We start from the raw sequence: 11,240 nt of genomic DNA, 5'->3' as shown, positions 1-11,240 counted from the left end.
TTTTTACATGTAATGAATTATTAATCAATAAAAAATAAAATAAATGAAAAATCGCCACACTCTAAATATTTGAATTCTAGTTTTTCAGACTGTGTTCTTCACATTCTAGGCTTATGTCGCAATTTCTGTAGGGACACCATGGGGACAGGGAGACTGAGGTGGCAGAATCCTGGGTTCCCTTCTGCTTCAACCAAAGCAGCTCTGATCTTTTCTGTTTCACATCTTGAGATTGTGGCATAAGATTTTTATAATTAGAGAAGTTGTAGGTTTACAGAAAAACTGTGCAGAAAATACAGAGTTCCCATATACTCCCCCCACCACAATTCCCACCCGCCTTTTTCCCCTTTATTAGCATTTTGTACTAACGTGGTAGCTTTGTTACAATTGATGAAACAGTATTAGGGTAATTATACTACTAACAGCAGACCACAGTTTACATTGGGAATAATTGTTTGTGTTGTACAATCCTATGGATTTTTATAAGTTTTTATTTTGGTAACATACGTAACCCCGAAAATTTCCCCCTTTTAACTACATTCAAATACATAATTCAGTAGTGTTAGTTACATTTACAATGTTGTGCTGCCATCACTACCATCATTACTAAAATGTTTCTATTGCCCCAAACATAAATTCTACCAATTAAGTATTAACTCCCCATTTCCTACCCCTACCCTAACCCTTGGAAACCAGTATCCTCATTTTTTACTCTATGCAGTTGCTTATTCTAATTATTTCTTATCAGTGACATCATACAATATTTGTCTTATTGTTTCTGGCTTATTTCACTCCACATGATGTCTTCAAGGTTCATCCATGTTGTCCATTCCTTTATATGGCTATTATGTGTATGCCATATTTTGTTTATCCACTCAACTACTGATGGACACTTGAGTTGCTTCCATCTTTTGGCAATTGTAAATAATAATACTATGAGTCCCTGATTTCAGTGTTCTGGGTATATACATAGAAGTGACTTTTTTTTGTGACCTAACATATGGTCTATCTTGGAGAATTATCCATGTGCACCAGAGAAGAATGTGTGAACTGCTGCTTTTGGGTGAATTGTTCTATACATATCTACTAGGTCTACTTGGTTTATAATATCATTCAAGTCTTCTATTTCCTTACAGATCTTCTGTGTAGATGTTTCATCCATTATTGAAAGTGATGTATTAAGGTCTCCTATTATTAACATAGAATCATCCATTTCTCCCTTCAAATCTTTCAACATTTACTTTATATATTTTTGGGCTTTGCTGTAAGGTGCATTCTTGTTGAATTAACCTCTTTATCAGTATATAGAGCTTTTTTTTGTCTTTGTTTTTGACTTAAAGTCTATTTTATCTGATAAAAGTACATCTACCCCTACTCTCTTTTGGTTGCTATTTGCATGGCACATTTTTTTCATCTGTTCACCTTTAACCTACTTATGTCTTAGAATTTAAAGTGAGTCTCTTGTAAACAGTATATAGTTGGGTCATGCTTTTGTTTCCATTCTGCAAGTCTCTGCCTTTAGATTGGAACATTCAATCCACTTACATTTAAAGTTGCTACTGATAATGCTGGACTTTCTTTTACCATTTTACTATTCAGTCTTTTTGAGTCTTACATCTTTTTTGTCCTTCAATTCTTCCTTTAATGCTTACCTTCTTATTTATTTGATTTTTTTGAAGTATAACATTTTGCATCCCTTTTCATTTCCTTATGTATACATTTTTTCAGATATTTTCTTTGTGGTTATCTTGGGGCTTAAATTTAACATTCTAAATCTATGACAATTGCATTTTATTTGATATCAACTTAATTTTAATAGCATACACAAACACCATTCCTCTGCCCCTCTATCCCTCCACCTTTTTGTTGTACTTCTTAAAAATTACAGCTTTAAGATAGACATCATTACTTTCATTTAAAGATTTATCTTATTTATTTCTCTTCACCCCCTCATTGTTTGTGCTCACTGTCTGTTCGTTGTGTGCTCGTCTTCCCTTTTTAGGAGGCACAGGGTACTGAACCTGGGGCCTCCCATGTGGGAGGGAGGCACCTAATTACTTGAGCTTCTTCTGCTCCCTGCTTTGTTGTGTCTCTCATTACATTTTCCTCCTTGTGTCTCTTGTTGCATTATGTTGTGTCACCTTGTTGTGTCAGCTTGCCACACCAGCCTGTTGCAGTAGCTCACTGTCTGGCTCCTCTTCTTTAGGAGGCATTGGGAACCCAACCTGGGACCTCTCATGTGGTAGGCAGGAGCTCAATCACTTGAGCCACATCAGCTTCTCTAACATTACTTTTTATGCATTTGCATTTTAGAAACTGTAAGAAGTAAAGAGTGCAGTTATATACCAGAAACTACAATACAATAGTATTGGCAGGTTTAACTAGCCACCTGATTACCTTTACCAGAGTCTTTATTTACTTATGGCATTTTGATCTACTTTCTGGTGTTCTTTCCTTTCAGTCTGAAGAATTCCCTTTAGCATTTTTTGTAGGGAAGGGCTAGCAGTGCCAAACTCCCTCAACTTTTGTGTATCTGGGAATCTCTTAATCTATTCCTCATTTTTGAAAGACAGTCTCACTAGACAAAAATTCTTGGTTGGCCATTACATTCTTTCAGCACTGTAAATATTTGATACCATTGCCTTTTGCCTCCATGGTTTCTGTGAGAAATTGGCACTTAATCTTATTGGGGCTCCCTTAGTACATAAAATTCCTTTCCTCTTGCAGCTTTCAGAACTCTCTCCTTGGCCTTTGGCATTTTACATTTGACTACTATGTGACTGGCCATGGTTTCTTTCAAGTTTATCCTGTTTGGGATTTGCTGGGATTCTTGAATGAGTATATTCATGTCTTTTGTTAAATTTGGGGAGTTTTCTGTCATTATTTCTTTGAACATTTTTTCTTCCACTTTCTCTTTTTCTTCTCCCTCTGGTACTCCAATAATACATATATTGGTATGATCATTGGTGTTTAAAGTCTTTGTCCAATATGTACAAAATTTGGTTTTCTTCATTTATAGTTTCTGAATTTTTATCTTGTACCTTTGGATGGACCATCATTTCCCATTACTTTGTCTTTTAATTTTTTTGTTGCACACTTGCTCATTTTAACATTTTAATAGTTAGTTCTGGGATTTGGTCCCTGAACTGTCTGTCCTTTAAGTTTGTTTCCAGCTAGTGAGATGAGAGCATTTTCCTTGAATGCCAGGAGCTAACAAAAACAAAGAAATCAATGCAAAAAACAACTTTCACAGTCTTTACAAATTGGCTCTGCAGTGGATGGTGGTTCTCCTTCAAGTTTGGTCCTCTTATCAGGAGGATAAGCCTGATTTCTGAGCCTCTATCTTCTCCTGGGCTTGTTCTCTGGTGGTCATAGAATCCCCTTCCCTTTATAGTAATTTGAATGACCCCTCTACTGCCTATGAAATAGGTCTCCGTCACTGCCAGTTTTCTATTATATGTCTTAAAACCAGTAATCCTTTTCCTCTTTCTGCTTTGATTTCATTTTTTCTTATACTGGTTTAGCTGTCAGCAAGTTACTTCTGCCTAGAGGGCAAGACCTAGGAGAAGGAGCCAGAGAAAGGAGTCTTCTGGTTCAGTCATTCAGATTGCCACCGGATATATTGGCGCCAAAATACAAGAACCTCAGTTTGTGCATAGGGGTTACTCTTCTTCCTCTGGAAAAGGTCCAGAGTCCCAAAATGGAAGCACAAGCTGGCGTCACAGCATATCCTGGAAGGTGTGGGAGAGTGGCCATCAAGGGCACCCCAAGCTCCTCCTATCAGTCTTAAGGCTGTGTCTCCTTGATTTGGCACTTGTCCAATTACCGAAACCCTTTAACTGTTTTCTGCAGTTTTGAGAAAGATGGCTCTGCTAGTTTTTGCTAGCTGTTCCATGATTCTGTTGGGGCATGACACCTGGAATGTCTTATGTCACCATCTTGGTTGACTGGAAGTCTAGGATAAGATATTAAAAAGACTTTTAGTGTAAAAAATTCTAAGAAAAAGATTACAATAAAGGAAATTAGCCTGTGGGTTATCCAAAGGGCCTGCTGTTTTCTCTAGGAGCCCTGGAGAACCACTGGTGAATTGTCTATTCCTGAGAAGATGTTATATAAACACAGCTGCTAAATTCATTCCTCAAATCTTACCTTGAAGTTGCCGCAAAAGTGGAAGAGAGAGAAATTGATGGAGACTAGAAAATGAAAAATAACTGAGAGGAAATTCATGAGGAGAAAGAGGTGGTTAGGTTCCTGTTTGGGCCTGGGATTGGAGGGTTGGAAATAGCTTCCATTAGGAAGGGACTAGGTTGGGAGAGGGCTTTAGGGTATGTCCTGTTCTAGCCTTACCTTGCCCTGGCTCCAGCATTGCTGTACCAGAGACACTTAGAGGTAGAAAAAGAGCACCATCCCTCAGAGCCACAGGAAGGAGCCTGCTAAGTTCTGGACTGTGCCAGAGTGCAGCTGGAGTGAGGAGTAGTAATAATGCAAATAGACTGCGCAGCTCCTGAGCATTTCCTCCTCCTAAACCCAGAACCCATTTTACTCATCCGCTTGCCTGCCCCTAACCCAAACCAAGAGACGGGACTGTTGAAATATGAGGCTCTAAGGCAGAGGTTTACTCTGAGGTCAGGACTGGAGTTGGGGGGAAGGTGGCAAACAGTAAGAGAGCCCAGTTTGCAATTCCAGAGAATATTTGCATCAATATATTCCCAGCTCCCAAAAATCATCAGAAGTGCTATAAACTAGGTCTTTATATTTTCTCTCCCTTTTCAACTTTGCATTTTCAGTCACGTTAGCAAATACCCTTAGGGAAATATAAGCTCACAGGTAGCAACTGGAAGACTTTTGAGGCCTGTAAACACTCGAATCAAAAGACAACCTGGACAACCTACACCAGATGAAGCAGAATTCATGGACTGGACAGAAGAGTCATTTAAAATGAGCATAATCAATATTATAAAAGTGATAAGGGAAATTATTGGAAACATAAATTGAAGGTAATCCATTATGAAGAAAAATCAATTGGAGATATGCAATTTAAAAATAAAATAAAATAAAGAGTGGCAGCAGAATGGACACAGGAAAGTTAATAAGTTGGAATATCAAGACAAGGAACTCTGTAGAACAATAATAGACATAAATAGTTGGTTAATGAAAAATAAATGTTAAGTGATATGGGTCAATAATCATCACTGGAATCACAGAAGGAGTGGGAAAATTAATGTAGAGAAGAAATAATTGAAGAAATAATTATAAGAATTTCCCAGAGTTAAAAAAATAAAAGGTGTAAGAATTTAGTTTTAAAAAAAAACTCATAAAGTGCCAAAAAAAAAAAAAGATAAAAGCCGTCACTGGGAAACATTATAGTGAAATGTGTGAACATGAAAAATAAACAGAAAACTTTCAATGCTTCTAAAGAATAAAAGCAGATTACTTATAAGGAAAAGGTATCTGATTGACACTGAACTCCTCAACAGTAATCATAAAGTAATATTTTCAAGTTGGTGAAGGAAAAGAACAATGAACACAGACTTCTCTATGTAGCTAACTGATTTTTTAAGCTCAAGAGTGAAAAAGAAATATGAATAGACAATCATAGCCTCAGAAGTTTTACCACACAGAGGCCCTCTTTGAAAAGACCATCAACTTAAGTACTCCAGTAAGAAAAATTGTATTACTTGAAAAGTGCTATGAGATTTGGGAAGTAAAAGTAAGAAAGTAAGTTAGGTAATTTTATTTTTGTTTAAATAGACAAGAACTAAAAAACAGAGAAAAAGTTATTTAAAACAATTCAAAATTGAAATTCTGGCCAATACTAATATGGTGTTTGTGTCTTAAGTAGGAAAGTTCAGCTTAATGAGGTGCATTAAGGAAATTGTTCTGTTTTGGAGGAAAAACAGCAATATTAAGTTTAGGAATTTGTTCACAAAAGTTAAATTTATTAAGTCCAAATCACTTTATGAGACTAATTTAGCATTGATTGCAAAACTCAATGATGACAAATAAATAAAATATCATTCCATCTCACTTGGGAGCATAATGTCTAAAATATCTGAATAACTCCAACAATTTATATTTTGAAAAATCTGTTAGAATGAATTCTTTTCTCTATTAGTGAAGTCTTTTTTTTTTTTTTCCCAAATTGAATGGGTTCCTTGGATTCCCAAGTAAAGCTTGAATTTGCTGCCATTTTTTCTTCTGAAATCATGGAGAGGTTGTTTATTCCAAGCCCTGCATTTTATATGTAATAAAACTGGAGACCAAAGGTGAAATGACTCATCCAATATTTAGCTCTTTAATTTTTGGAGTAGGATTTGAATCCAGTTTCTTGGTCTTCCACTGCACTGTTCATTCCTTTCTTTTACAACCACCTTTATGCCAATTCTCTCACTAATTCTTCCTCAGACTTTATTAACTGATAATGTTTTAATATAGCAGTCTTCCATTTATTCACAGTTTTTGAGGCTAGAAGTCCAAAATCTAGGTTTCAGCAGGATTAAGCTTCTCTGAAGTCTGGATGTTCGGATGGTGGCTTGCCAGCAATCCATATTTCAACCTCTGCCTCCATCACACGGCAGTGTGTCTTCTTCTGCCTCTTCCTCAGGCTTCTACTTCTGTGTCCAAACGTCCTCTGCCTATTAGGACTCCAGTCTTATTGGATTAAGGACTGGGGTTAGGACTTGAACATATCTGAACCCATATTAAATTACATGTGCAATTAGCGCAAAAAGTTTAAAATGTCTTCACCTTTGAGTGCTCTTTTTAGTAAACTGGTTTCTCTCAGCTACAACCTGTTCATAATTCATGGACAGTGGAAGAGCAGTTGTCTTTTCAGGAAACCGAAGGATGTGACCATGGGGCTCTCCCAACCAGATAAGAAGAGGAGGGTGTTCCTTTATGAGTTAGTGGTTGAAAGGGAGAAGAAAGGGAATAGAGGGAGGAGATCGAGACACACCAAATTATGTCCTAACTGCCCCAGGGAGGAAAAAGTTACATTATATTATGGTCAAAGGGAGCAATGATGGCAGAGGATCTTTTGCCTCACTCACATTTGGGACTTTAGCAGACAACCATACATTGTGGCCTAGATCCCACTCAGGGAAAGCTGCATGATCAGTCAGATCAGGATCTAGTCTGAATTCGTGAGTCTCTCTTGGAGCCTTTCTTGATCCAAGCAGCCTTGATATAAAGCCATCTATGGCAACAAGGTGGAGATGGGGTATGAGTAGAACAGGTGGCCTGCAACTGAGGCAAGGGGGGACAGTGCAAAGGTCAGGAGGAGTCTGCCATGAGAATTAAAGGAAGGCTGAGTCTTCAGTCCAAGTAACATTGGCAGTGACAAGTACAGCATCTTCCTGGGACCATTTCTGTCCCTGGAAGAGCCACCAAAGAAGACTCAACCTTGGAAGTACCAAGGAAGAAAGAGCAGAGTTTCATCAGCCTCAGGCCCAAGCAACAAGTCCAGCAAAACTTGAAAGAATAGAGTCCCACCCACGTGACTCAGCAGGCACTAGTCATTTACAACTTTCCAGTGAATGGATGTATCATAATTTATTTTTTATTATTAGATTTTAGGATGTTTCCAAATTTCACTATTAAAAGTAATGGCGTGGGAAACATCTTTATACATATGTAATGTCCATAAGATAATTTCCTAAAAATGAAATATACACTTTTGATTAATATTGTCAAATTACCATCCACAGGGAAGCAGACTTGGCCCAGTGGTTAGGGCATTCATCTACCACATGGGAGGTCTGCAGTTCAAACCCCAGGCCTCCTTGACCCGTGTGGAGCTGGCCCACGTGCAGTGCTGATGCACACAAGGAGTGCCGTGCCACGCAGGGGTGTCCCCCCATAGGGGAGCACCACGTTCAAGGAGTGCACACATAAAGAGAGCCACCCAGCGCAAAAGAAAGTGCAGCCTGCCGAGGAATGGTGCTGCACACACAGAGAGCTGACACAACAAGATGATGCAACAAAAAGAAACACAAATTCCCATGCCGCTGACAACAGCAGAAGCAGACAAAGAAGAACATACAGCAAATAGACACAGAGAACAGACAACTGGGGTGGGGGAATGGGTAGAGAAATAAATAAAAAAAAGAAATCTTTAAAAAAAAACTACCATCCACATTACCAGCTCGCAGTCTCAACTGCAAAGTGTGAGTGTGGCCATTTATTCACACTCTCATCAGTTTTAACACTTTAGTATTTGTTTCAGGAAGTGGATTTGGCTCAAACAGATAGAGAGTCCACCTACCACATGGGAGGTCCACGGCTCAAACCACGGGCCTCCTTGACCTGTGTGGAGCTGGCCCATGTGCAGTGCTTATGCGTGCAAGGAGTGCAGTGCCATGCAGGAGTGTCCCTCACTTAGGGGAGCCCCATGCGCAAGGAGTGCGCCCCATAAGGAGAGCCGCCTAGCATGAAAGAAAGTGCGGCCTGCCCAGGAGTGGTGCTGCACACACAGAGAGCTGAGGAAGCAAGATGATGTAACAAAAAGGAGACACAGATTCCTGGTGCCACTGACAAGAATAGATGTGGACACAGAAGAACACACAGTGAATGGACACAGAGAGCAGACAACTGGGAAGGGGTGGGGAAGGGAAGAACAATAAATAAAAAATAAATCTTTAAAAAAAATTATGAATGTTTTGAAAGACACTGCATTGCTAGGATATTAGTGAAATTGGTATACTTGTTAGGCAGTTACCCCAACTCCAGCGTTTTTCATCTCTGCCACCCATAAGCAGGTCATGCTTGCTTATGAAGCTCTGAAATGCACAGGGTGGGTAAAGAAAGAAGGGTCAACTGGTAAAAATTATTTCAAAATATGAGAATAGAACAGAAATTATTCACTGATTACAGAATTCAACTTGGATGTCTTAGGCAAAGGAATTAAAGCCAAATGCAGTTAATTGATTTGCCAGTGAGCAAATCAAAGATCTGATGTGGCTATGAGCCTCTTGCGGCGGCTTGCTCGGTCGGTAGAGGTGGGGTCTGGCTGCGGACGAGGGGTCGGTCCAGCTCTGGACGAGGGGTCGGTCCCGCTTGGGACGAGGGGTCGGTCCGGCAGCAGACGAGGGATCGGTCTCACAAGGGGTTGCGCGGTTCGGCTGACGGGGTCGCCCGGCGAAGCCGGCGACGAAGGGGTCACCCGGAGAAGCAGGCGACGAACTGGGGACAAGGGAGGCCAGGCCCTTGTCGGGGGCTCTCAGGACTGGAGGGCGCACGGCAGAAGAACTACCGCGGAGACAAGGTAAACACGCAAGTCCACTTTATTGAGGGAGAGGCAACAGTTTTATAGGGGCTGGGGAAGGCTGATTGGTCGAAGCCACGCCCTGTTCTGATTGGTTGCTGGGCGAAAGGTCAGTGGGCGGTACTGGATGGGGGAGGGGTGGTGGTTAGGGATTGGCTGTCGCTGTTGCTGGGGGAAGGGGCAGGGTTTAGGGATTGGTGGCTGCTGTTGCTGGGGTGGAGGGCAGACTTGAGTTTCCCGCCCACGCCTGGCTGTTGCTGCTGTCGGGGGAAGGGAAAAGGGCGAGCTGGATTTTTCCGCCCACACCTGGCTGTTGCTGCTGTCGGGGGAGGGGAAAAGGGCGGGCTGGATTTTTCCGCCCACACCTGGCTGTTGCTGCTGTCGGGGGAGGGGAAAAGGGCAGACTGGAATTTTCTGCCCTGCGCCTGCGCAGGGAGAAGGAAGAAGAAGGGTGCCGCCCCACAAGGCATCGGGTGGCACCATCTGGGAGGAGGGGCGGCCGCGGAAGCATGGCTGCCGAGAAGGGGAGACCCGAGGGCACTCTGCGCCCATGCCGAGCTTCCTTCAGGGGTGGCGGTGAGTCCGACCAGCCACCCTATTATGGGGGCAGCGGAATTAGGCCTACCGCAGCCGCTCCCCTGCCAGGCCAGCAAACCACACTTCAGCCTGAGGGGTGACCGCAGCCTCTAATACGTTCTCAACATAAACGTGTCAACTTTTATGGCCCTGAGGTGAGGATGTAAAGCTATTTTGAAGGGCAAGGATAAATCTCAGTGTGGTTTAAATGAATTTAGGGAAAATATTGTCCTACTGACCTTTATTTCTAATGAAACAAATATTGAATGGCCTTCCGTAGGATAAATGTTAAAGATCCATTTTGGTCCCACATTCTTGGGATCAATAATTCTTTGGAAGAACATTGCATCATTCTTATTATGGATGAGTGTGGCTCACTTAGATGGCAAAAGAAGAAATCTTGCTTTAGAATAAATGGAAGGGAAAACTAATGACCTGAGGGAATTACGTCCAAAAGATAGTCAAGTACCTACTAAGTGTCAGGCAATCTACATAGTCCTTATCTGTTAATGCTCACAACATCCCTACTAGGTGGGTATTTATGTATTTTCCACATAAGGAAAGAGGATTTGAGAGGTTAAAGGATCACCTAACGTCTCACAGCTCACAAGAAGGACAAATGGAATTTTAACTCTGAACAATATAATCCAAAGCCTTATTAATTCTATACTATGACATTGTCTTCTACATCCTAGACAAAGGACTAGGCTCTGGGGATACAGGTGAAGGCTTGGTCCCTGCACCAAACCAGCACTTAGTCTTCCCACAGAGGAAGTCACAGTGAAGAGCTCACCAGCCTATAGTAATACGGGAAAGCGCAAATGTGTGCAATGCTGTGGATTCTGCTAGGAAGAGTGTTTACTTCTTTCTTGAGTTCAGAGACATGTGTGTGTATAAAAAAGACCCCAGGGGGAAAAGTGGACATGGTGGCTGATGGGTATGGGGAAAGGCAGGAAGAGATGAGAGGTGGAGGCTTTGGGACATGGAGCTGCCCTGGATGGTGCTTCAGAGGCAATCACCGGACATTGTAAATCCTCACAGGGCCCACTGGATGGAATGGAGGAGAGTATGGGCCATGATGTGGACCATTGACTATGAGGTGCAGAGGTGCCCAAAGATGTACTTACCAAATCCAATGGATGTGTCATGATGATGGGAACGAGTGTTGCTGGGGGGGGGGGGGGGGGGAGAGGTGGGGTGGGGGGGGGGGTTGAATGGGACCTCACATATATATTTTTAATGTAATATTATTACAAAGTCAATAAAAAAAAAAAAAAAAAAAAAAGTCCCCAGGATTTAAAAGAGCTTTTTGTATTTGAAAGTTTAACATGTGAATATTAATTAGAATTATTCCTGCAGAGCTATATGATGTTATATTGTCTTTGCCCCCTCTTTGGGATCTTTT

The sequence above is a fragment of the Dasypus novemcinctus genome, chromosome 4, assembly GCF_030445035.2.
Source record: "Dasypus novemcinctus isolate mDasNov1 chromosome 4, mDasNov1.1.hap2, whole genome shotgun sequence".
Classification (NCBI taxonomy): Eukaryota; Metazoa; Chordata; class Mammalia; order Cingulata; family Dasypodidae; genus Dasypus; species Dasypus novemcinctus.
Note: the sequence above shows the minus strand (reverse complement) of the source record.